The sequence below is a fragment of the Macaca nemestrina genome, chromosome 10 (genome assembly GCF_043159975.1).
Source record: "Macaca nemestrina isolate mMacNem1 chromosome 10, mMacNem.hap1, whole genome shotgun sequence".
NCBI classification, from domain to species: domain Eukaryota; kingdom Metazoa; phylum Chordata; class Mammalia; order Primates; family Cercopithecidae; genus Macaca; species Macaca nemestrina.
Genome location: NC_092134.1, coordinates 68,494,432 through 68,520,930, shown reverse-complemented (window position 1 = coordinate 68,520,930; position 26,499 = coordinate 68,494,432). Strand labels below are relative to the sequence as shown.

Genomic DNA, 26,499 nt, shown 5'->3' with positions numbered 1-26,499 from the left:
AAATTTCACTTAAAACTCCACTGGGTCTTATATTTGAGATGGGCAGCACTGAGGCATTCCAGATGGCTTTGTCCATTCTTTTGAACCTACCTTTTGATCTTATTTAAATTTCCTCCCCATTTCACCTGTTCTGGGATTATTGCCTGGAAAACAAGCAGGTGAACATATTAGCTCCTCCTTAAGGCACCTCTAGACTACAGGAAATTTATGTTCAGGTCAGGAATCATATAACATGACTACATGCTCCACATTTATGGGCAAGTTAAGCAACAGGGAATTTTATACTAGGATTTATGACACAAACTTGTAGCAGGCACATTGTGAGGTGGGAGGGAAATTTAAACAAGGAAAAACTCTGCCAATAAGGGAGATTCAAATTCTTCAATTGATGGAAAAAACATGTAAGGATTTTATTCTGGAAGTTGCCTATGAATTCACATAGGAGACAGGAAAACATAAATATTACAGTTGATTACTCCTCTTTCCCACATATATTAGTTCTCTTCTTTCAGATGAAGTCATTTCTGTTTCCTGGTCAGTGTACGGACCAGAATTGTCTAAGAACATTTAATTAGATGCTTTAGCAACATTTATCCCCATTAATTCCAGGATACAAGGAAGAAGAAAAGAGAAGCATGTGTTGAGTCGAGAGGGCAAGGCTTCTACATTCCCTAAAAAACTGACCTACACCTTATGTATCCGTCCTTACAGCCCATAAAAGCCAGCACATAAGAGAGCACCAGCTGGAATCATTCAGTGAAGGCAATGGCTTTCAAAGACAGAGCTAGCGGCAGGTGGAATATAGATTAGGAGTCCTTTTATTCTTCAAATAGTACTTGTTTTCAGTGTGAAGCAATGTGGTTCTCATAGTCAATAAGCAAATTCAGGGTATTTGCCGTTTGGCTAGTGAGGTTGATGACTTGTGATGACTCCAGCATCACACCATCACCCGGGGAGTACAAAGAACACTGAACTAAAATGCTGGAGGATCTGGGTCCTGGCTTGGCAGAGCTGATTCTTCAGACCCATGCTGAGATTCACGGGCACACAGCATAATGGCCAGGATAATTCTGAATGATTCTTGGGCTGCTGGTACAGTAGGTGCTTGGAAAATGGTTTCTCCAAGCTTGATTTGCTTTTCTCTGATCCTTATCATTTGGTCAGTGTTTTAGTCTGTTCAGGCTGCTATAACAAAATATCATAAACTGGGTGATTTATAAACTTGTTTCCCACAGTTCTGGAGGCTGGGGAGTGGAAGATCAAGGCGCTGGCAGATTCATTGTCTAGTGAGGACTCACTTTCTGGTTCATAGAGGGTACCTTTTTGCTGTGTCCTCACGTGGTGGAAGGGACGAGGCGTCTCTTTTATGAGGGCATGAGTCACAGTAACCCCCCCAAATCCTTACCTCCTAATTACTATCCACTTGGGGGTCAGGGTTTCAACATGTGAATTTTGAGGGGGCACATTCAGACCAGAGGAGTCAGCTATTCTACATTGGGTGGACAGGCTGTGTGTGATCCAGGGGAGTTTGAGTAAATGATCTTAGGAGTTACAGTTACTTGCCTAGAAGTTATAGTTATTCCCACTCTAAATGTAGATAGGTTTGGTAGGGGGAACGATAAAAGAGGAGGGTCTTGGGATTCTAGGAATGATCAATAAGAGTCCCCTGCTGGGAATTGGATCATATGCTCCTTGAGGGGAGGCTTTGCTGATTTTGTTCTCCACTCTTCTCCCAGTGGCACATAGTAGGAGCTTAATACATGTATCATGTTGCCCAAGACTAACAGGAATGGTGGGAAGTGACACCACTAGTTGTGACACCAGCAAAGCTTTAATATCCTCTAAGGAGACTAGCTTACGGGTTTAAGAATATAAAAAATAGCCCCAACATTAATGTCTACTTTTCTTCTGCACATGCACTATGGGCTGGAATGGGCCAAAGGTTTGCTTGTGTAAGATTACTTGACACATTATTGTTGACGAATTCAAATTCAGAGCCCGGGCTTTGTTTCATACTCCTTGTTAAATACAAAATAAGGAGTCGGATCCTAATTGAAGAGGAAACGCATGGCTAGAGTAGTGGTTCTCAGACTTGATTGTGTGTCATCTGAGTGTGAAACACAGATGGCTGGGCCGCAACCCCAGAGTTTCTGACCCAGTGGGTTTGGGGTAGGGCTGAGAATTTGCATTTCTAATGAGTTCCCAGGTGATGCTGATACAGCCCTTTTAAGACCAAACTTTGAGAGCCAATGGAAAAGAGGAAAACGCACTCATATTGGAATGAGATGAAGCTGGACTCCTATCTTACTTGCTATGTGATTTTGGTCAGGTCAGCTTTGCTTAGCTTCAGTTTTTTCATCTGCAAAATGGTGATGATATCTACCTCACGAGGCTATTGTGCGGGTTACATGAAGTAAAGTGAGTAAGGGTGGCTGGTCCATGGTGGTCACTCACTCCAATGATATAAGATCTTCTTCCCTTACTCTTTTTGTGGGATACTCATACAATGCAGGGCTTGTTTGAAGGGTTAACATCTATGTGAACTGAGCTTCGGCTGTATTAATTTCACATTGCCACTTATATATGTCCTGAGGTTTTTGCTAACTATTATTGAACATTTACTATGTGAATGGCATTGTGTGAAATAATTTTTACATTTTATATAACATTAGATAATATTCCTTTTTAACAGATGAGGATAGTAACTTGCATATGAGCCTACAGCTAGTAAGTGGCAGAGCTGAATGAGTATTCAAATCAAGGTCCACTCCACACCAGCACTCTTGACTTCTTTGTTATAATGGTTCCCATGATTCTCTATGAACAGAAAATGTCAGATTATCATGTTTTTTTCTTTCCTTTGTTTTTTTTTTGTTGTTGTTGTTTTTGTTTTTGTTTTTTTGAGATGGAGTTTCACTTTGTTGCCTAGGCTGGAGTGTAGTGGCGTGATCTCAGCTCACTGCAATCTCCGCCACCCGGGTTTAAGTAATTCTAGTGCCTCAGCCTCCCAAGTAGCTAGGATTACAGGTGCCTGCCACCATGCCTGGCTTTTGTATTTTTAGTAGAGACGGGGTTTCACCATGTTGGTCACCATCCTGACCACCGTGAGGTCAGGAGTTGTCGAACTCCTGACCTCAGGTAATCCGCCCACCTCGGCCTCCCAAAGTGCTGGGATTATAGGTGTGAGCCATGGCACTTGGCTTCATGTCTCTTTCTGTAATTATGGCGCCTGGCCTCATGTCACTTTCTGTAATTACTAACTCACATTGAGGAAACGAAACAATTATCCTGAGAATGTGAACGGAAGGGATGGGGATTTGTATGTATCTTTAAGTCAAGGACTCTGTCTTACTCATCTCACCACGCTGCCTTATGTGGAGAGGAGCTCTATATTTGGGAAATTAACAAAGGAATGAAAAGCTCAGATCAAATGACATCCTCACCTGCCTTAATAAGACAAGAAAGATCCCTTGGAAGAGATCCAAGTGGCCGCCTGAAAGTCAAAGAGAGAAAAAGAAGACAGGCAAAAAAAAAAAAAAAAAAAAAAAAAAAAAGCCTTTAATCCTGATCCTATGACTTTATAGGCTCGCCTCTTTCCCAAGATTCTTTCCTTAGGGTGGGCTTGCCTGAGCAGTGCTTTCCTTACTCTTTGGAATTGAGCACACACAGCCTGTTTTGGGAGTTATGCGCATGCCCATCTGAGGCTTTTTCGGGTGGCCTGTGCCCCTGGAACGTCAGCCTTCGCCATTTTGTCTCTTAACACGCATGCCCAAGAAGCTGCTGCTCCCTGGGGTCTGCATTCGGTTAACACGTTTAGTGTTAACAGGTGTGGACCATCAGGAGCTTGTCTCTCCCTGGCTGCAGAATTACCATTTTTAGAGAGGCACTGGGATGATTGCCAAACAATCACCCCACATTTCTAGTGGGTGGGGGAAGAACCCTCTCCTGCCCTGCTCATGCATGACTACCTGTAACAGATTCACACTCATGGTTTGATTTACTAGAATACTTTGGAAAAGCAAACCAGGAACCCCTTCCACATCAGAACCCATTGTGAATACTCGTAGGCAAAGGCACATCAGGACCCGTTTTGAGGGCTCGCAGGCGAGGTTACTCTCGGATAACCTTGAGCCCTTCCATACTTGAATCTCATGCCCCCAGGGAAGTAGTCCTTAACCTCTTTTTTTTCAGTCAGTTGCTTGCCCCATGATCCCTTGCTTCTTGCATAAGAAAGGCCTAGCATTTCTTTTCTTTCAGAAAATAAAACTTCTCTGAGCAAGGAAGGCCAAAGGGCTGGCCTGTCAGGGTTGGAAGGGTGTTAACAGAAGGCTTAGGGCAGGGCTCTGATTTGGCAATCACCCGGAAGATACACGTCAAATTGCCCACTCCTGCTCACTGGCATTCCTGAGGCAGAGTGACTGCCCCATGGGATTGCCTGAGACTAGCAATAAGGGTGTAGTACAGGCAGATGGGTTACAAATGCTGACAAGGTGGTGGCTTTATGCTGTTTTTCTTGTGTGCCCTGTAGGGCTCTGCTTCCTACGTTGGAGCAGACTCAGTTACAATATTTTGTCCATACACGTGTTCTAAGGACAAATTTTAGTTATGCCACAAGTTTCTGAGAAAATAATGGAAAAAATTTTCCAAAACCCAACATTTCCAATAAGTAACATTTAGTCACTATGTACCACTTAATTACTCCACATGTCTGTTCTGAATGGTCAGCACCTGTCAACTTACCTGTTGTTAAGTATTATGGCTATAATATTTAATATTCAATAAGAATATATAATGTAATATATCAAATATATGTTATATTTAATATATTGTTATATTATTAAATATTATATATTTAATATATTGTTATATTGTTAAATATCATGTTATATTTAATATACTATTACCATAATATGTTATGGTAATAGAAGTTATTAAAGCAATTTTATTTGTACACCTTGCAAGATCAGTGGGCCAGTGACATGCATGATTTCCTCATATTGTGCCTGCATTGTATTGCCTGTTTGGTATTGGGCAGGCAAGAATGGGTTGGATAGTGGTTACTCTTGAGCAACTGGACTCAGAAGAATGTCTGATGGTGGGACGTAGGACATGAAATGCACAAAAGGAAACTTTTGACTCCAGTCAGAACATGACTCTCCTTCCTTGCATTCTTCTCCCATTTTTCTCTCCCACCTCCAGGTCACAGCAGCAATGCAAAGAAGGCAGACACAGAATACTCAGCTTATAAAGAAAATCCATTGCCTGGGTAACACATAAGGCAGGCAGCCAGTATTTCAGGGGATATTGGAGAAAAATTACTTTCTATTGAAATCAGTTGGTAAAGATGATTCTTAAATTGAACTTGGATTGATGGCATTGCACATGAAGAGACTGAGAATACTTGGAAATAATTGAAAGGACCTTGATTCAAAGACATACCCATCTCAGCACAGACTGGCATAGGACAAGCACACTGTGTGGCATAGTATCAGATCGTCAGAAGCTGGAAGAAGAGGAACTCAGGCCACATCTCCCTCAAACTCTAGTGTCATCTTGCTAAGCTGCTTATCTGACCATAACAACAATGCTAGCTCCATGTACTGTGTCACTGAGTACAGCAGAGATGAAATATTGAACGTGGTCTTCAGACTAACTGGAGCAAGCAGAGTGACATCCTTTTCTCTTTTTAATAGAAGTCAGTGAAAAATGGGAATGGGAACCATTGGGAACCATTGGCATGTAAATAAAAAGTAAGTACATTTATTTCTCAAAAGCAAGACACATTTCCCTGAGAATACAAGAGAAGAAAATGGCATATCCAAATGTGTACTTTCATACTTACCTATTCACATATATAAGGCAATTAATTGCTCCTGAGTTATAGTCATGTATCACTTAATCATGAGGATGTATTCTACATCTGATCTTAGCCAAAAGGCTGAGAAGTGATAATGATGAAGATATATTCTAAGAAATGTGTTGTTAGGTGATTTTGTCATTGTGGAAATATTACAGAGTGCACTTACACAAACCTAGATGGTACAGGCTACTACACATTCAGGCTACCTGGTATAGCCTATTGCTCCTCGGCTACAAACCTGTACAGCATGTTACTGTACTGAATACTGTAGGCAATTATAACACATTGGTAAATATTTGTGTGTCTAAACATATCTAAGTATAGAAAAGGTACAGTAAAAATACAGTATTGTACTCTTACAGGACCACTGTTGTATTTGGTGTCCATCATTGAAACATCATTATGTGGCACATGATAGACGTATTTACCTGGGGGTTCTGTCAGAGCACATCATGGCTTCAGGTTTTTTTTTTGGACAGGGTCTCACTCTGTTGCCCAGGCTGGAGTACAATGGCATAATCACGGTTCACTGCAGCGTCAGCCTCCCCGGGCTCAGGTGATCCTCTCACCTCAGCCTCCAGAGTACTGGGACTGCAGGTGCATGGCACCACACCCAGCTAATTTTTATTTTTTTTGTAGAGATGGGATTTCACCATGTTGCCCAGGCTTATGGCTTCAATTCTTAATAGACATTTGGAAGCAAAACACAAAAGCATAGTATGTCAAATATTTTTTTCAGTTTAACTCAGCGTATGTTAATTGGACAGTTATATATCTGAAATTATGTCAGATGCTGGGGTATGAAGATGATTGATAAAAACCACATGTCAAGACCCCATTTCATGATCAAGATAGCTTATTAAGGGGTGTGCGTGTGTATACTTGTGTTTGTGTGTGTGAATAGAAACAGGAGTGGAAGAAAACTTTTTTAAAAAAAGTATTCAGTTCCCTGATTTTAAAAAGATTATGAAAAAAAGCAGCTGGGCACAATGGCTCATGTCTGTAATCCCACCACTTTGGGAGGCCGAGGTGGGTGGATCACGAAGTCAAGATATTGAGACCATCCTGGCCAACATGGTGAAACCCCATCTCTACTAAAAATACAAACAAATTAGCTGGGTGTGGTGGCGGGTGCCTGTAGTCCCAGCTACTCAGGAGTCTGAGGCAGGAGAATGGCTTGAACACGGGAGGCAGAGATTGCAGTGAGCCAAGATCACGCCACTGCACTCCAGCCTGGCAACAGAGATGATGTCTTTTGCTGTGCAGAAGCTTTTTAGTTTTAGTAGGTCCCATTTATCCATTTTGGTTTTTGTTGCCTTTGCTTTTGGGTTCTTATTCATGAATTTTTTGCCTAAGCCAATGTCCAGAAGAGTTTGTAATGTTATCTTCTAGATTTTTTATGGTTTCAGGTCTTAGATTTAAATCTTTGATCTATCTTGAGTTAATTTTTGTATAAGATGAAGATGGGTATCCAGTTTCATTCTTCTACATGTGGCTTGCCCTATTTATTGTATAGGGTGTCCTTTCCCCTATTTATATTTTTGTATGCTATGTTGAAGATCAATTGGTTGTAAGTATTTGGTTTTATTTCTGAGTTCTCTATTCTGTTCCATTGGTCTACATGCCTATTTTTATACCAGTACCATGCTGTTTGGGTAACTACAGCTGGCCTATAGCCTGGTAGTATAATTTGAAGTTGGGTAATGTGATGCCTCCAGATTCATTCTTTTTGCTTAGAATTGCTTTGACTATGCAGGCACTTTTTTGATTCCATACATATTTTAGGTTTGTTTTTTCTAGTTCTGTAAAGAATGGTGATGGTATTTTGATGGGAATTGCATTGAATTTGTAGATTGCTTTAGGCAGTGTAGTCATTTTCACAATATTGATTCTACCCATCCATTAGCATGGGATGTGTTTCCATTTGTTTGTGTAATCTGTGATTTCTTTCAGCAGTGTTTTGCAGTTTTCCTTGTAGAGGTCTTTCACCTCCTTGGTTAAATATATTCCTAGGTATGTTTTTTTATAGTTGTTGTAAAAGGGATTAAGTTCTTGATTTGATTCTCAGCTTGGTCATTGTTGGTGTATGGCAGTGCTACTGATTTGTGTACCTTGATTTTGTAACCTGAGACTTTACTGAATTCATTTATCAGATCTAGGAGCTTTTCGGATGAGTCTATAGGGCTTTCCATGTATATGGTTATATCATTGGTGAACAGTGACAGTTTGACTTTCTTTTTTTTTCCAATTTGGATGCCCTTCATTTATTTCTCTTGTGATTGCTCTGTCTAGGATTTCCAGTACTATGTCGAATAGAAGTGGTGAAAGTGGGTATCCTTGTCCTGTTCTAGTTGTTAGGGGGAATGCTTTAAACTTTTCCCCACTCGGTATGATATTGGCTGTGGATATGTCATATATGGCAGAGGTCCCCAAGCCCCAGGCCACAGACTGTACTGGTCCATGGCCTGTTAGTAACTGGGCCTCACGGCAGGAGGTGAGTGGCTGGTGAGCAGGCATTACCACCTGAACTCCGCCTCCTGTCAGATCAGTGGCAGCATTAGCTTCTCATAGGAGCATGAACCGTATTGTGAACTGCGCATGTGAGGGATCTAGGTTGCGCAACCCTTATGAGAATCTAACTAATGCCTAGTGATCTGAGGTGGAACAGTTTCATCACGAAACTCCCACCCCACCGCACAGTCCATGGAAAAATTGTCTCCCACAAAACCAGTCCCTAGTGCCGAAAAGGTTGGGGACTGCTGATATATAGCTTTTATTACTTTGATGTAAGTCGTTTCTATGCCTATTTTGTTGAGGATTTTTTGTTTTTAATCATAAAGCAATACTGGATTTTATCTAATGCTTTTTCTGTCTATTGAGATGATCATATGGTTTTTGTTCATAATTCTGTTTATATGATGTATCACATTTATTGACTTGCTTGTGTTAAACCATTCCTGCATCCCTGAGATGAAACCTACTTGATCATGATGTATTATCTATTTGATGTGTGCTGTTGGATTCAGTTAGCTAGTGTTTTGCTGAGGATTTCTGCATCTATGTTCATCAGGGATATTAGCCTATAGTTTTCTTTATTTGTTATATCCTTTCCTGGTTTTGGTATTAGGGTGATACTGGCTTCATAGAATGATTTAGGGAAGATTCCTTCTTTTACTGTCTTTTGGAATAGTTTCAGTAGGATTGGTACCAGTTCTTCTTTGAGTGTCTGGTAGAATTCAGCTGTGAATCCATCTGATCCTGGACTTTTTTGTTGTTGACAATTTTAAAATTATTGATTCTATCTTGCTGTTTGATATTGGTCAGTTCAGGGTTTCTATTTCTCCCTGATTTAATCTGTATGTTTCCAGGATTTATCCGTTTCCTCTGAATTTTCTAGTTTATGTGTGTAAAAGTGTTTTTAGTACCCTTGAATGATCTTTTGTATTTTTGTGGTGTCAGTTGCAATCTTTCCAGTTTTATCTCTAACTGATCTTATTTGGATTTTCTCTCTTCCTTTCTTGATTAATCTTGCTAATGGTCTATCAATTTTGTTGATCGTTTCAAAGAACCAGCTTTTTGTTTTATTCATCTTTTGTATCTTTTTTGGTTTAATTTCATTTAGTTTTGTTCTGATCTTTGTTCTTTCTTTTCTTCTGTTATGTTTGGGTTTAGTTTGTTCTCGTTTCTCTAGTTCTTTGAGATGTGACATTAGGTTGTCAATTTGTGCTCTTTCAGACTTTCTGATGTAGGCATTTAATGCCATGAACTTTCCTCTTAGCACTGCTTTTGCTATATCTCAGAGGTTTTGATAAGTTGTATCAGTACTATTCACTTCAAAGAATTTTTAAATTTCCATCTTGATTTCATTGTTGACCCAAAACTCATTCAAGAGCAGATTATTTAATTTCCATGTCTTTTTATAATTTTGAGGTTCCTTTTGGAGTTGACTCCAAGTTTTATTCCACTGTTGTGTCTGAGAAGATACTTGATATGATTTTGATATTCTTAAATTTATTGAGACTTGTTTTGTGGCCTATCACATGGTCTGTCTTGGAGAGTGTTCCGTGTGCTGACAAGAAGCACATGAGAATGTATATTCTGCAGTTGTTGGGAAGACTGTTCTGTAATACCTGTTAAGTCCATTTGTTCTAGGGTATAGTTTAAGTCCATTGTTTCTTTGTTGACTTTCTGTCTTGACCTGTCTAGCACTGTCAGTGGAGTATGAAGTCCCCCACTATTATTGTGTTGCAGTCTATCTCATTTCTTAGGTCTAGTAGTAATTGTTTTGTAAATCTGGGAGCTCCAGTGTTAGGTGCATATATATTTAGGACTGTGATATTCTCCTGTTGGACTAATCCTTTTATCATGATATAATGTCCTTCTTGATCTTTTTTGACTCTTGTTTTCTGAAAGTCTGTTTTGTCTGACTCAAGAATACCTATTCCTGCTTGCTTTTGGTTTCCGTTTGTGTGGAATATCTTTTTCCACCCCTTTACCTTAAGTTTATGTGAGTCCTTATGTGTTAGGTGAGCCTCTTGAAAATAACAGATACTTGGTTGGTAGATTTTTTTTTTTAAGCCATTCTGCCATTCTGTATCTTTTAAGTGGAGCATTTAGGCCGTTTATATTCAATGTTAGCATTGAGATATGAGGTACTATTCTATTCATCATGCTAGCTGTTGCCTTAATACTTTGTTTTTTTTCACTGTGTTATTGTTTTATATGAGATTTACACTTTAAGGATGTTCTATTTTGGTGCATATCAAGCTTTTGTTTCAAGATTTAGAATTCCTTTTAGCATTTCTTGTAGTGCTGGTTTGGCAGTGGCAAATTCCCTCAGCATTTGTTTGTCTAAAACAGACTTTATCTTTCCTTCATTTCTGAAGCTTAGTTTTGATGAATACAAAATTCATGGCTGACAATTATTTTGTTTCAGGAGGCTAAAGATAGGACTCCAATCCCTTCTGGCGGGTAAGGTTTCTGCTGAGAAATCTGTTAGTTTGATAGGATTTTCTTTATAGGCTACCTGACGCTTTTGTCTCACAGCTCTTAAAATTCTTTCTTTCATGTTGACTTTAGATAGCCTGATGACTGTGTGCCTTGGTGATTATCTTTTTGCAATGAATTTCCCAGGTGTTTTTGAGCTTCTCATATTTGGATATCTAGCAAGGCCAGGGGAAGTTTTCTTCAATTATTTCCTCAAATAAGTTTTCTGAACTTTTAGACTTCTCTTCTCCCTCCAGAACACCACCTAGTTTTAGTTTTGGCCATTTTACAGAATCCCATATTCTTGAAAACTTTGTTCATTTCTTTTGATTCTCTCTTCATTATCTTTGTCTATCTGGGTTAATTAGAAAGCCTTGTCTTTGAGCTCTGAAATTCTTTCTTCTACTTGTTCTAGTCTGTTTTTGAAACTTTCCACTGCATTTTGTATTTCCCTAAGTGTGTCTTTCGTTTCCAGATGTCCTGACTGGTTTTTCTTTATGATAGCTATCTCTCTGGAAAATTGTTCATTCATATCCTGAACTCTTTTTCCATTCTTTATGTTGGTTTTCACCTTTCTCTGGTATCTCTTTGAGTAGCTTAATAATCAGCCTTCTGAATTCCTTATCTGGTTTTTAAAGATTTCATCTTGGTTTGCATCCATTGCTGGGAAGCTAGTGTGATCTTTTAGGGGTGTTATGGAACCCTGTTTTATCATATTACCAGGATTACTTTTATGGTTCCTTCTTATTTGGGTAGACTATTTCTTCAAATTGTTCTTGAATTTAATATTGATTTGACTGTATGTGTGTGTGTGTGTGTGTGTGTGTGTGTGTGTGTGTGTGTTTGATGGAGGCTCACCCTGTCGCCCAGGCTGGAGTGCAGTGGCGTGATCTCTGCTCCCAGCAACATCCATTCGAGGCTGACCTCAGCCTCCCAAATGCTGAGATTACAGATGTGAGCCACCGCACCTGGTTGACTGTTTTTTTGTTTTGTTTTTGTTTTTTTTAAGTTTCTTTTTTTCCTTCTGAAGGATATGACTTTAATGTTTATAGTTTATTATAGCCTAATTTGATTCTTGGTGCTTTTAGGGGTAAAGACTCTCTCTGTATGAGTTCCTTAGTTATAGAGAGTCTTTGTGCTCTGACTTTTCCTGATGCTAGTTATAGTAGTTATGTACTTGGTGTGTGGGCAAGTTTGTTGTCTCCTATGGGGTTGGAATGGCAAAGATCTCTTGAAGCTTATTTTATTCTCTCATGGTGTACACTTTTTTTTTTTTGTTTTTTGAGACAAAGTCTCGCTCTGTCACCCAGGTTGGAGTGCAGGTGCAATCTTGGCTCACTGCAAGCTCTGCCTCCTAGGTTCATGCCATTCTCCTGCCTCAGCCTCTGGAGTAGCTGGGAGTACAGCCTCCCGCCACCACACCTGGCTAATTTTTTTGTATTTTTAGTAGAGATGGGGTTTCACCGTGTTAGCCAGGATGGTCTCGATCTCCTAACCTCATGATCCACCTGCCTTGGCCTCCCAAAGTGGTGGGATTACAGGTATGAGCCACTGTGCCTGCCCATTGTGTACACTTCTTTTATTTATTTAATTTTCCTCCAGTATTTTATTTTGTGAGTTGATGATTTAGGCTTCAGGTAAGGGGGAGAGATATCCCTGGGTAGACACTGGTTGCAGCTGAAGCAGGTGGGTAGATGTAATACCCAATGGTGGGAAGAAATTCCAGTCTTGATGAAGTTGGCTAGGGTAGTTCTCAATTTGATGTGCTGAGGTTTTATCAGAGTGACGGGTGGGAGCTACCTCATCTCCCCTGTCAGGCCAGCAGGAAAGCTATCCACTTTCTAGCCTCACTTCTGTCCCAGTGTTCCAGCTATTCAGATCAGACAAGCACCTCTTTTCATCTGTAGAAATGTTTATGTTCCAAGTAGAGAGGAGTTGTGACTGCCTTTCATGCAAACCTGAATCTGGGGAGTGCTCCTCCTGTGGAGATGCTGTCACCTGAATTGTTCTAGGAAGGCCATCTATAGGTACATACATGCTGCATTCCTGTGGGAGAAGCCCCAGCTGTGTCTGCAGTAGTGTGCTGGAGGGGACAAGAACCCCTTCTCCAAGACCCTTCATGATCACAGAGGCTGCCTGCCTGTTGGGGTAGAAGTGTAGACTTTCCCTACTGTGCCCAGCACTATAATTGTGTCTCTACTGTAAGAAACTCCTCACTAGCAGAAAGATCTGTGACTCAAGGTCTGCTGTTCAGATTTTTTTGTCCCATGGGGTGTTCCCTTGATGTGGTGCTCTCCCTCTCCCCCTAGGAATGGGACTTTATGAGAACCAGACTACAGTGATTGTTATTGTTCTTCTAGGTCTAGCCACCCAGTGGGGCTACTGACTCTGGGCTAGTGCTGGGGAATGTCTGCAAGTGATCCAGTGATGTGACCAGACTTCAGGTCTCCCAGCAGTGGATACCAGCACAAGCCCTGATGGAGGTGACAGGGGAGTGATGCAGACTCTGTGAGATTCCTTGGTTGTAGATAGGTTTAGTGTGCTGGCTTTCTTGTATGCTGATTATAATTTTAGTGAACTTGTTACGTGGACAGACTTAGGCCCTCTGGTAATAACTGAAGTCACGCAGTTGATTTCTCCTTCCTGGGTGCAGTGTTATTCTACCTAGAGGTGCCATAACGGACTGTGTCAGTTGGTCTCTGACCAGGAGGTGGCACTTGTAGAATAGCACCAGCCACAGTAGTAGCAGTGGGATTTGAGCTTGCCCTAAGTTTTCTGGGGGAAGTATTCTGATTTCTCATGCAATGGGCGGGGCTATAAAGCTCCCAAAAGTTTATGTCCTTTGTGTTAAGCTACCAGGGCAGGTGGAGGGGCACAACCAGGTGGGGGCAGGGTTAGATGGATCGGAGGGTCTAAGCTCTGACTCTCCTTCAGAAGGGCCTTTCCTGTGAGGGTTTGTGGGGTGATTATGGGCTGCAGAGGTAATGTTCCAGAGGGGAATAGAACTGCCTCTGCTGCATAGAAGAGTTTGCAAAGGGAGTGGGGGTAGCCAGTGGCAGTAAGCCTCACCCAGCTCCCATACAGTTGGTGAGGCCAATCTAACTGCCACAGTACTCCACTAACAGCAGCAGGTTTAGATTCAGGCAGTCTGCACACAGAACTGAGACCTGCCCCAGGCCGTCAGCTTCTCCACAGAGATAGCAACCTCAGCTTTCAGGCCACACACCTTCCCACCTGCCCACAAGGCCAGTGCCCAGCTCCTGTGCTCACTTGTGTCTGCAGTTTACTTCCTGCTCCCTGCCACTTCCCTCTGCCACCATGCTGGTCAAAGGAGTTCTTCCCCACTTGAGATCACACCACAAAATGTAGTTGGGAACTTCTTTCACCCTGTGACCCCTCCCTGAGCTTGTTGGCTGACTTCCCCAGTGGCCCCTGTAAGATATAGTCAGGAATGTCTTCCCTCGTTTCATGCTGGAGACTGGGAATGCCTGCAAGGCACTTTCAGCTGCTGCTTCCACTTTTATAGTTCATGTTGCTCTCTAAATCCATTCCAGTTCAGATAGGGTTAAGGCCTTATCCCATGGTCTGGATTTTCAGATTCCTTGGTAGGGATGTGTACTCTGGAGACAGACTCCCTCTCACACTCTGAGGACTTACAGTTTTTCACCAGTCTCATGGAGCGGGCTGCAGCCTGCCACTTCTTTCAAAGAATCTGTGGATTCTTTAGGTTTTTCTGTTAAGTTCCTGCATTGGTTCTTGGGGGAAAAAAATCACAGTGTGAAATTCTGCACATTATTCTGTCCTTCCAAGTGGGAGAGACATGCTAATACTGCCTCTAGTCTGCCACCTTGGAAAAAAAATCCATTTTGGATTTAAAAACTTTTTAAAGGAAAGAGAATGAAATTTACTAAATTCGAGAAAAGAAAGGACTTGAAAAAGAGGAAGAGGAAAGAAGGAAACACTAGAAATCATACATATCTGAGAAGTACAAACTAAATAGTAACTAGATGAGGAAATTGGGGCATTTTCCTGATTTGGTGAGGAACAGCCATGACCACCAAGGTGAGACCATTGGCTATCATATTTGCAGTTGTTTTCTGTGTCAATTCAGCCCTATAGTTATAAAAAACACTTGAGTGATTTGGGGGTGAACTGAGTCAATAAAAAGCTATCCTTTCAGTCTGACTGTTGCTTTACATCCAAGTCCCTGTCAGCTCTTTAGGGTAACATGAGAACCCCAGGCCTTAAAATTCAAGTTTCAGCTGGTTTGCCTCCACAAGGCTTGAGAGACAAACCAAAGCCTTCGGGGAGTGTGTGTGCGTGTGTGTGTGTGTGTGTGTGTGTATAACAGTACACATTCTACAATATTTCTCTGTGATGATTTGGGTGGAAATCTCATGCATATTTGCCAATAGCTGTGGTCCCATCACTCCTTGTTGGATATGGAGCATCTTTATATGATCTTGTTCATAGACTTTGGTGGGTCAGATTATGAAATCATAACTCTTCAAAGAAAATCTTTGAGGGCAGGATGTAAAGTCCACTGGAAATTACTAGGAAATATGAGGAGCTCTGAGTTCTGTTCTTAATTTTCCCAAAGCCTCACCCTATGACTAGAACAGAGATTTCAGTGTTTGCTGGTGAACAATCTATCAGTTTGGACACTTAAAAATTTCTATGGAGTAAAAAGAAGTAGTCACATTTACCCATGTCACCACCAGTAACAAAGAATCCCAAGGTCCTGAGCCCTGTGGCAACTTCTTCCTGACCTAAACCCCATTTGAGGACATCTGGGAACCCAGGTACTCTAATTTCTTTCATTCATTCAGCAGCATTACTGAATTTCAGTCCCTATGGGGGTTTCAGGAATGGCTGGGGATAGCCATTTTCTCCACTTCAAGCAGAATGGCTGGGGATAGCCATTTTCTCCACTTCAAGCAGTAAAATGTGCTCCTTGCTATAGGCAGGAACAGCAGAAGTCTTAAAAGGTTTTAATCTCAGTTCTCAGCACATGTTTACTTCACAGAGCAGTGTTTACTTCACAGCAGGCGATCAAGTAATGTTAAAGTTGAAAGAGGATCTGACTTTTAGGGTACATGAAGGTTTGACAATTTTCTTTAGACATCATTAGATTCTCTCTAGTGTATATGCTTTAAAAAAAAAAACCCAAAAAACAATCCTGGAATTCTTAGAATCCCAGAATTCTGGGAAACAAACAGAAAATTATCAGGTTGGAGTGATTCTGCTTCATGGCTCTCCATAGACAATTTAAAAGTGAATGGCTCTGTGGTTGGTCAAGCCACAGATGAGTTCCTTAGAGACCATTGGGAATGCATAGTTAAGGCCTGATGGTGATCAGGCCTGTTCTAAAGTGAGTTGTGGTGCTAAACACTGCACCACAAGCACACATGATGGAAATCTATCTTTGAGCCTAGAGTTAGTCCACCCTCCCTTCTTATGGTGAGCTCTAAACTGCTTTGCAGTGAAGAAAACATTCTTAATAAAGAACCCCACATGAGGAAGGGATGCCCACGGTGCCCTCAGAGAAGGCTGCTGTGACTCCAGAGGCTGTTAACATGCCTGGTTGCACCCTCTTGGAGACCATGTCCTTTTCTCTAGAGCACAGACCTTGCTATGCAGGGAAACAATTACCCATGTCTTCCTAGGCTTCATCAGTGCAGGGACTAGTTGTATTTTTATTCACTACTAGTATAATGTCTGACACAAAGTCAACACTAAGCACATAAATGAAACAGAGCTTCTGTGAATGAACTTGTGCTATCATTCTAGATGTAAGAGTCATAGTATCAAGGGGTCACTCAGAATACCTGCTGCTATTAGCTCTGTTGAGTTGCAATTCTGCTCACTCCTCCCACTATTAAAAGAAAACTAAAGGAAGTATATGTATTTATGTATGTGTGTGTACACACATCTGTATTATATATACATATGTGTATATGAGGCATATATACACACATTCATATATTCATATATTCGTATTCATATTCATTCATATATGTGTGCATGCATCTACATACATACCTATATATGTGTATATATGGCAAAGTTATAAAAGCAAACAGCAAATTGAGACAAATACATGCAGTAAATATGAAAATATATAATATCCTTAATGTATGATGGGGAATATCAGCTAAGTAAAATGGAAAGAGAAAGAAAATTTGCTATTTCAAAGTTAATAGTAGCCTCTTTGTATATAATATGACTGCACATTGGGATTATCTTGGAAGATTTAAAACATTCTGATGCCTGAATCTGACCAGAAGGTTCTGATTTAATTGGTATGGGACATGGCCTGAACATTGAGTTTTCAAGATCTCTCCAGGTGTATTAGTCTGCTCGGGCTGCCATGACAAAATGCCACTGTGTGGATTAAACAACAGAAACTTATCTTCTCACAGTTCTGGAGGATAAAAGTCTAAGACCAAGGTGCTGGCAGGGTTGCTTTCTGGTGAGGCCCCTTTTTCTTAGCTTGCAGGTGGCTGTCTCTGTGCTGTGTCCTCACGTGGTCTTTCCTCCATGTGCATGGAGAGAGCGTTCTGGTGTCTTTTCCTCTTCTCATAAGGACTCTAGTTCTGTTGCATCAGGACCCCTCCCTTATGTCTTCATTTAACCTTAATTTCCTCTTTAAAGACATTATTTCCAAATGCAGTCACACTGGGTGTTAGGGCTTCAACATATGGATTTTGGGAGGACCCAATTCAGTCAATAACACCGATGTGGAGCTAAGGCAGCAAAGCATTGGTCTAGGGGAAGACAGCAAATCATTTTGAGGAGATTTTGTTACTGCTGTGAGAAACCACTCTGAATCTAAGGCAACTTGTTACCTCTTGCCCTAGAAGTGCCCCAGGGAAGGAGGACCTTTCCTTGTGATTTGACAGAAGATCACTGTGGAGAGGGAATGAGGGTCCTTTCATGAGGAGTGGGATCAAGATTTTGACCCCTGATTTTTTGATAGATAACTTTCTAGCAGACTGAGATGATCTCAATGAAGGTCACTAGCAAGAAAATATCCCAAAGTATCCCAAGAAGAATCTTTCATGAGAGAAGAGGGAGTCTGTTAATCTGGACCCAGTGTGAGGCTGTGTTTATAGCAGCAATTATAAAAACAGTGGCTGATTGCCCCAGGACTCTTTTACCCGAAGTAATTTTATTGGTCTTGCTCAACGTGTTTGGCTTCAAAGTAGGTGGCATTCAGTGATGGATAGTCCCACCAGGGTGTCATGGGTGGGAGAACATCGGTTCTCTAATGGAAAGATGAATGGTAGTTTGGCAACAAACAGTAGATGTGCATCCTTCTTCCAACTCAGGTGTGAACTCCTTGAAGGCAATGACTGTACTTGGCTGTACAGTTTCAACATTCTTTAAAGATATTCAGTGTAATTAATGATCGGTTCACTGCACTCTTCTCAGCTGAGGCTTGGCCTTAGATGCTCAGTTTCCCTGCCTCCAAATTATTTTCTTGGATTTGTGAGTGATAAGTCATTGGAATGGAAAAAGTCTTCATACACAAGTACCTTCTATGTACTGAAAGAGAAAGGTAAGAGGTGCCTCAGCCTTAGTGTTCAGCTTCTGGGACCCTTTGAGCCATGGGGGCAGAGGCTGCTGGCACTCACCCTGGAAGACAGAATTTAATCCAGGTCTCAGCCATCCTTGAAGTCTTTTGCATGCTCTTGGTGAGTCTGTGCGAGCATCACTTCAGATGTGGTGAGAAGCTTACATGGAAACTATTACATCAAAACATTTCATTTAGTTGGGGGACTGTTTGGAAAAATCCTATTTTTTTTTTTTGAAGGAACAAAGAGAAGTTGATGAAAAGATTTGAGGTTATAATGACCAAAGTCTCCACTGTCTTCCTTCCCTCCCCTCCCCTTCTTCCAAAATGAGAGAAAAGAAATAAAGCTAGAGAAATATCTGGAATATAATAAGTCTGGCAGGCCAGGCTTTTAGTGAGGATAGTGTGTCATTGTAATACCTTTTAATTACAGCTGTATAATTATAAATAGGAAAGAAATTAAAAGATGAAAATGTGGTTTGTAATGAAATTACCATAAATACCATGGCAAACTTTAAAGTCGTCATGAAAATTCATAATATAAAAACATGAATGTGGAGGTTAATTTCTCCTAAAACTAGAAATTAAAATTTTGTGGACTCGTGGTCTTCCTTGTTAGCTTGGCATTTCCTCCTGAGTACACATAAGCACTATTAGTCATGCAGACATAAACAGACCTTTAAAGAGTTAGAGTCCTGGTTGGCAACCCTTATGTTCTCCAGGCAACTTGGGCAAGCTGACATATAAATGACTCAGGTTCCAAAGACAAATGGTGGAGACATGAAAAGAAAGCTAGTCCAATTGCCTGGACGTTTTTGATTACTTCTCCATTTGGAAGCAGGCGTGTGTTTTGTTTGTGATACACGAGTTTATCTAGCCTTCTTTATTTAAAAGCCCATTTTACTTCCCATTGAACTGACACATTTTCATGATTGAGGATAGGGGATCATAACTGCAAATTGCTACATTGGTCCTGAGGCCAAAACTCAAGGTAGTAGATTGGAGCACTTAGACAGCTTACATCATCCTTTAGTGCCTTCATGTTTCCCACAGGCTAGCTCCTGTTTGTTGAAATACTGCTAATGGGGTCAATATCATGAGGTCAACTTCCTAAGCCTGTTCCTTAGCTGCACACTACTAAGACATCTTAAAAATGTGAAACCTTGATTCAAGGAGAGATCAAATAAGTGAGTCTGGCTCACTCACTATTGCAGACCTTTCTCTGACATTGTGAAAATGCTTAACACATGTCCAAGTGACGGTAAATTGTGCCCTCTTTTTGCATATGAAAGAGACTCTTTTTCTCAACCAAGAATAATTATTTTGCCATTTAAAAAAATACCATTGGCTTATGGGCTAGCACAATCAATTAAGAGGTGTAATTTTATGCCTCTGCAATGAATAAGAGGTTATGCTGTGATAGCTACCTGAAGATAGGACAGCAAAGTAAATTTGAGGATGCCAAATAGAAAAAGATATTGAGGAATAAAGGGGGCAAATTGGAGAAGGCCTTGTATGCTGGACATTTTTTTAAAAAAATTATTATAGATAAGGAGACCCATGGAAGGTGTTTAGGCAAGGAAGTGACATGACAAAAGTGGTATTTTGGGATAAATTGAAAGAGAATAAGTAGGAAGGTGTTCACTGCCTGCCCTGTAGATTCTGTGGGAGCAGGAATACAGTGGCAACTGCCTGACCTTAGTGTGATTCTGTGGGAGCCCAGCTGTTGGGAAGCGACTACTAGGGCTGGGTAGAAGGTCTGGCTCCTGAGAGTTCTCTCCTCCCTCCTCTCACTGTCTCCACCCAGTGGGCCATGAGATTTCAAGTGAGGGATATAGACCTCTAAGCAGAGCAGTGCCCCAGGTGGAAGAAAACGGGGTTCTTGGAGGGCAGAGGCACCTGGCTGGGGATGTTTGCAGCTCTGTGTCATAGTAGAGGTGAAGTTTGAAATGGGCTCGAGGGATTGGTCTCATTTCTCCATACCCCTTTTTAAACTCTGAGGAAAGGATCGATCTAAGACCTAGGTGACTTTGATTGGCCCCTCCATCCAGAGCCACTTTGCTAGCTAAGCCAGCAGATGTGCTGAATACATCTGGGGAAAAATACGGATAAATTAGAGGAGTTTGATTGCTATAAAAGGAAGATAAGCTGAACGACCTATGGCAAAGGAAGTTACAATTAGTGGTCCAGAGACATAAGAATCTAAAACAAACATAAATAGCCACAAAGAGGGGAAAAGAGAAAAATATCAGAAATAGCAAAAAGAAATGAGCATCACAAAGAATATTCAACTAGAGAATTTGGTAATAAGAAAGCAATAGATGAAACGAAGAACTCAATAAAGGGACCGAAGAGCAGAATGCAAATCTTGGATTAACTAATCAATGAGCTGGAAGTCTCAAAAACCCTAGGCAGCTGTAAGAAAGAGAAGGACTATAGTGTTTTTGAAAGGACAAAAGGTTAGCATTACCCTTGACAAGGATAGAAGAGGCCCTCAGGCCTAAAAATTAAGAAAAAAAATGAGGAATTCATAAAAAAGAGAATTAAACAATATGGAATATAGAAATAGAAATGTCAGCATGATAATAATCTCAGAATGAGCCTGGGCAAACATGGTGAAATTATAAAAAATAAATTTTTATTCTCTATAAAAAAATAAAAAATTCGTTGGATGTGGTGGTGCGTGCCTGTGGCCACAGCTACTCAGGAGGCTGAGGTGGAAGGATCGCTTGAGCTGACAAGGTTGAGGCTGCAGTGAGCAGTGATTTCACCACTGTACTCCAGCCTCCAGCCTAGGCCACAGAGTGAAACCCTGTCTCAATTGAAAAAAAAAAAAGTCTCAGAATGAGAGACAAACAATAAACGGTAGTGAAAGACTATTTTGAATTAACGATAATCTATATAGAAATACAGATAAAAGCTTTAGATTGAAAGGGCTTCTCCAGTGTTGTACAGTAGAGATAAGAAAAAAAAAAATCATCAGGCCTGTAATCCCAGCACTCTGGGAGGTCGAGGCGGGCGGATCACGAGGTCAGGAGATCGAGACCATCCTGGCTAACACGGTGAAACCCCGTCTCTACTAAAAAATACAAAAAACTAGCCGGGCGAGGTGGCGGGCGCCTGTAGTCCCAGCTACTCGGGAGGCTGAGACAGGAGAATGGCGTAAACCCGGGAGGCGGAGCTTGCAGTGAGCTGAGATTCGGCCACTGCACTCCAGCCTGGGCGACAGAGTGAGACTCCGTTTCAAAAAAAAAAAAAAAAAAAAAAAAAGAAAAAAAAATCAGCATATTACATTACTGGGAAATTTAAGAACTTGAAAAAAGATTCCTGAGAGCGAGAGCAAATGACCTTGAAAGGAACAAGAATAAGCTGTCATCACACTTCTCAATAGCAACACCGGATGCAAGGAGACAGTGCAGCCATACTTCCAAAGCATGAGAATGCTGCTCCTGGGTTTTATACCAAGGTACATTATCACTGAAATGCAAGGGGTGAAATGAAGATGTTCTTAGGGATGCAAGGTCTGAGAATGTTTATCTTGCAAGGACATGCTTTGAAATGCTGCTGTAGGAAAAAAGATCATTCTAGGAGGATGTTAAGAATACTGGAAGTGTGTTAGTCAGTGCCCAGTTGGGAAGACAGAAATAATTTTAGATCATTCAAACTGAAAGGGATTTAATGTGGGGTGTTGATTCTAAAGATGTTTGGAGGAGCAAAAGGGAAAGGGTGCTCTACCCAGAGCTCAGGGAGCTGCTAGCATACCTGGGAGAGAGTGTATGAGCCACCCTCACTGGGGTCACTGCTGGGACCATGGAGCCATTGTCCACTAGTGCCACTGAAACCACAGGGCTGGCACTGAGCAGGAGCCACCTAACTCTGCTGCTGCAGCTGAGGCAGTGTCAGAAACAATGGCCCCAACGTTGTTTCTACTTGCCAGTCAGGTGCAGTTCCCCCAGATTGGCAGAACCAAATTTAACTTTAGCTGTCAAGGAAGTCTGGGGAATGTGGCTTCCTGCTTACCTGTCTTCCAGAGGAGAATATAGGACAGTGAGTATGGGATTAGGGCCAACAGACAAATATCTGACCTCGGAGCTAAGGATCTATAAACAAACTAGAAAAGTTAATTCCTGTCCAAATAAAGGGAACAAAGAAAGAAGACAAGAAAGGCACACCCATTATAATCTAGAACAAAAACTGACAATACCAATAGACCAATACCAACATGACCAACTAAAGCAACTGTAAGATACCACTTCATGTACATCAGAATAGCAAATATTATAAAATTGAATGATTCCAAGTGTTGGCAAGAATTTAGGGGAAAAAAGGAACACTCATGCATGTGAGAGCTAACTGGTGCAGGCACAATCTAGCAATACTTAGAGAAACCAAGGGTGTGTTTATATCCTGTATGATCCATCCAGCTGACTCCTGGGAATATATACCAGAGAAATACCTGCAACATATTCATAAAGGGCCATAATTAATTGTGTTCCCTGCTGCCTCTTATGTGGTAGGAGACATGTAGATGAGAAATTAGGTGTCTATCACTAGGAAGTTGAATAAACAAAATTTGATGGAGTACATACTATGGAATATACACCAGGTATATAGGAACACTATGGATAGACAAAACAAGGGATAAGTAAAAATACAGATGATCCCCAACATAGGATGTTTCGACATAGATGTTTTGACTTTGTGATGGATGGACATTGATACACATTTAGTAGAAACCATAATTCTAGTACGCATACAATCATTGTGTTTTTTGCTTTCAGTACAGTATTCAGCAAAGTATATGAACTGTTCAACACTTTGTTATATAATGGGCTTTGTGATAGATAATTTTGCCCAACTGTGGGCTAATGTAAGTGTTCTAGGCTAAGCTGTGATCAGCAGGTTAGGTATATTAAATGCATTTTCAATTCACAGTATTTTCAGCAGTAACAGGTTTATCAGGATGTAGCCCCACCATAAGTCAAGGAGCATATGTGATAAAAAGTAGAATGAGACTTTTAGCATAATTTACTATGAAAAATAACACACATACACAAAAATCACGACATGGCTTTTAAGAATAGTGCAGTGGGTTGAATGGAATGTCCACATTCCCAAAAGATATGTCCACATTCCCAAATTTGTGAATGTGATTTTTTTTGGGTAAAAGGAGTATTTGCAGATGTTATTAAGTAAGAATCTCGAGATGAGATCATCCTGGATTGTCTAGGCGGACTTTAAAATCCAATGGCAAATGTGCTTATAAGAGACACACAATAGAGGCAGAATATGAAGACAGACAGAGATTGGAGTGATTTACAGGTTGAATGTACAGAGCAAGTATACAAATGTATACAGAAAGCAGAGCTTTGGCTAAGATTAGCTTTATGGCACAGATAAACTTATAAACTGTATTATATATAAGCCACAAGCCAAGGAACACATGGAAACACCAGAAGCTGAAAGAGGCAAGGAATGGAATCTCCCCTGGAGCCTCTGGAAGTTATGTGACCCGGCCAGCACCTTGATTTTGAGACTTCTGCCTTCCAGAGCTATGAGAAAATAAGTTTCTGTGGCTTTACATCAACAAGTTTGAGAAAATTTGTTACAGCAGCCACAGGAAGCTAATTCAGATAGCTATCCAAGAACATATATTGGCACACATTAGAGTGTCTATGGTGAGGAAGTTTAGGGGAGTGGAGAGGATGAACATGGTAAAAATAAAATGAAAAAATGAGTCTTGCACAAATTAATGAGGCATATGACCAACTCCATGTACCTGAGGTTTTAAAAATGTAATTTCCCATTTCAATTTACCATTTCCTTTGCATTCTAGAAGGATTATGTATTTTCTATCTTTGCTAATTGGGGTTTTTTACTTTCAAGGAATAATCTGGTCATGGACTGTATATTTGTCCATAAAGTTTCCTGATTTTCATGATAATTGTTTTCAATAATAATTTCATAATTGGATGAGCTCTTCACATATAAGATTATTAGCTATAAATATATTAGCATATATAAGCTACAAATATATATTATATATCATATTAGCTACAAATATACAGTATTAAGTCTGTTGCTTAGCTTTTTCCTTCTGGGTGATATATTTTTGACCTACACAAGTCTGGAATTGTTATGTTGTTAAATGTGTAACAGAGTGTTCTTTACAAGTTTACCTGCTCCATAAAGCAAATCTTAGGCAAAAGTCTGTTTTCTGTATATATTTATATACTTGTCTGTGTACATTTAATCTATAAATCACAGTAAAAGCAAATTAGCAGAGAAGGAAGTAATTGGTCTTGATTTGAAATCCTCCCGAATAAAATCTCTGCAACAAATAATAGCCCTAAGAAACTGTTGGCTGGTATTTACGGTGAAATTTCCTTTGTATGTTTCATTCTTCATTCATTTACACCCTTCAATAAAAGGTGAATTTGAGAGCTTCTTTGGGCAAATACTATTGATACAGACAAGATAATAAATAAGGACATAGGCAATGATGGCCCATGGACTTCAACTTCAACAATGAAGATAATTCAAATGTGGGTCCCCTAGAACATGAATTTTTCTTGGTTTGCAAACCTTATTTCTCACAATTCTGCTTGGCCACAAGAATTGAGACTCCACCTTCATGCTCTTTTCTGACTAGTTCCTGATGGTTCCGAATTGGTTTCCTGTGGCTGCTGTAATAGGTTACCATAAACTTCGTGGCTTAAAACAACACAAATTTATTCTATTAGAGTTCTGGAGGTCAGGACCATGAAATCAGTTTCACTGTGCTAAAGTTACAGTGTCAGCAGGCCTGGTTCCTTCTGGTGACTCTCGGGAGAAACTGCTTTCTTGCCTTTTCAGCATCTAGCGGCTGCTTGTATTCCTTGGCTTGTGACCCTTTCCTCCATCCTCCGAGTGTATCACTACCATCTCTGCTTCCATCATCACATCTCCTCCTCTGACTCGAAGTCCTCCTGTGCTGCTCTCAGGAGGACCTTGTGATTACATCAGGCCCACCCAGATGATCCAGGATAATCTCCCTATCTCAGCATCCTTAACTTAATCACACCTTCCTGTCCTTTTTGCTAGATATGATAACATTTACAAGTCCGGGGATCAGGATAGGGACACATTTGGGGGCTGTTATTCATCCAACCATAGTTCCTGACCACAGAGAGGCATACATTCTGAATTTCAATCCCACAACACTGAAGGGCCTAGATTTGTCGTGTTGCAATGAGCATTCCTGTGGTATGTCTGGGGTGAGTACTAGGGCTGCTGTTAGCCCACCAAACCACAGGCTTCCTCAAGACCTGTCATGTTGGGTCACATTATAGAATTAATATTCTTCCTGAGGTTCTTTTTCCTGTTTATGACCCCAGGTCCACAGCTGGCCTAACCTTGGCAGCCTCCTACTCTGGTGGGCTGCATGGTGTCACCTCATTATCAGCCAAAACGGCCAGCGGACTGTCTATGATTCACAATGATGCCTCTGCTGACTGCAGTGGATGAGACCTCTGGATCTGGGCATTGGCTGTTTTGCAGCCCACATTCTTCTCTTCCCTTGGTCACATTACAGTTGCAGTATTATTACTGTTGGCCATTCCTTCTTGAGGACCAGGGTCACAGCCTTCCCTCTCCTGCTTTGTCCTGGCTCTCTCATCATGAGTGATGACAGCTTGCAACCAAACTGTGAATGCTGTCCTGGGAAATCTCTCTGAAGGTTTCTAGATCTCTAAAGCTATAGTGTGAGATTACAGTCAGCTCACCTGGGGTCTACAGAGGTTGGATAGCAGTGACAGGAGATTACTTTGGCAAACTGCGCACTGGGGTCTTCTTCTACACTGTTCCCTCTTTCCCTTTAGGACCTGTCCTCGCTCCAGGTATTAGGTAGCTATTGCTGTGTAAAAATTACCCCCAAACATAGCAGTTTTAAACAAACATTATCTCACAGCTTCAGTGGGTTAGGAATCTGCACGTTCTGGCTATAACTTCCTGTTCTTCACAAACCTACAGTTAAGGTATTGGCCAGGGCTGGAGTCATCTCAATGTTCAACTGGGGTTGGATCTGCTCCCAAGCTCA

At 40.9% G+C, this 26,499-nt stretch overlaps 2 long non-coding RNA genes and 1 pseudogene across 2 annotated transcripts in view; 2 read left to right on the top strand and 1 right to left on the bottom strand.

Annotated features, from left to right (window-relative positions):
- The window catches only part of LOC105473452 (uncharacterized), a 108,793-nt gene that overhangs the window by 33,474 nt on the left and 48,820 nt on the right, over positions 1–26,499 (top strand). The gene's annotated exons all lie outside the window — the stretch shown is intronic.
- The window catches only part of LOC139356547 (uncharacterized), an 88,987-nt gene continuing 65,071 nt past the window's right edge, over positions 2,584–26,499 (bottom strand). The window contains exon 4 of the long non-coding RNA XR_011608550.1: positions 2,584–2,817. This is a non-coding gene — a long non-coding RNA (uncharacterized lncRNA). The remainder of the gene's footprint in view (positions 2,818–26,499) is intronic.
- On the top strand, positions 20,861–20,954 carry LOC112425170 (U6atac minor spliceosomal RNA; annotated as a pseudogene).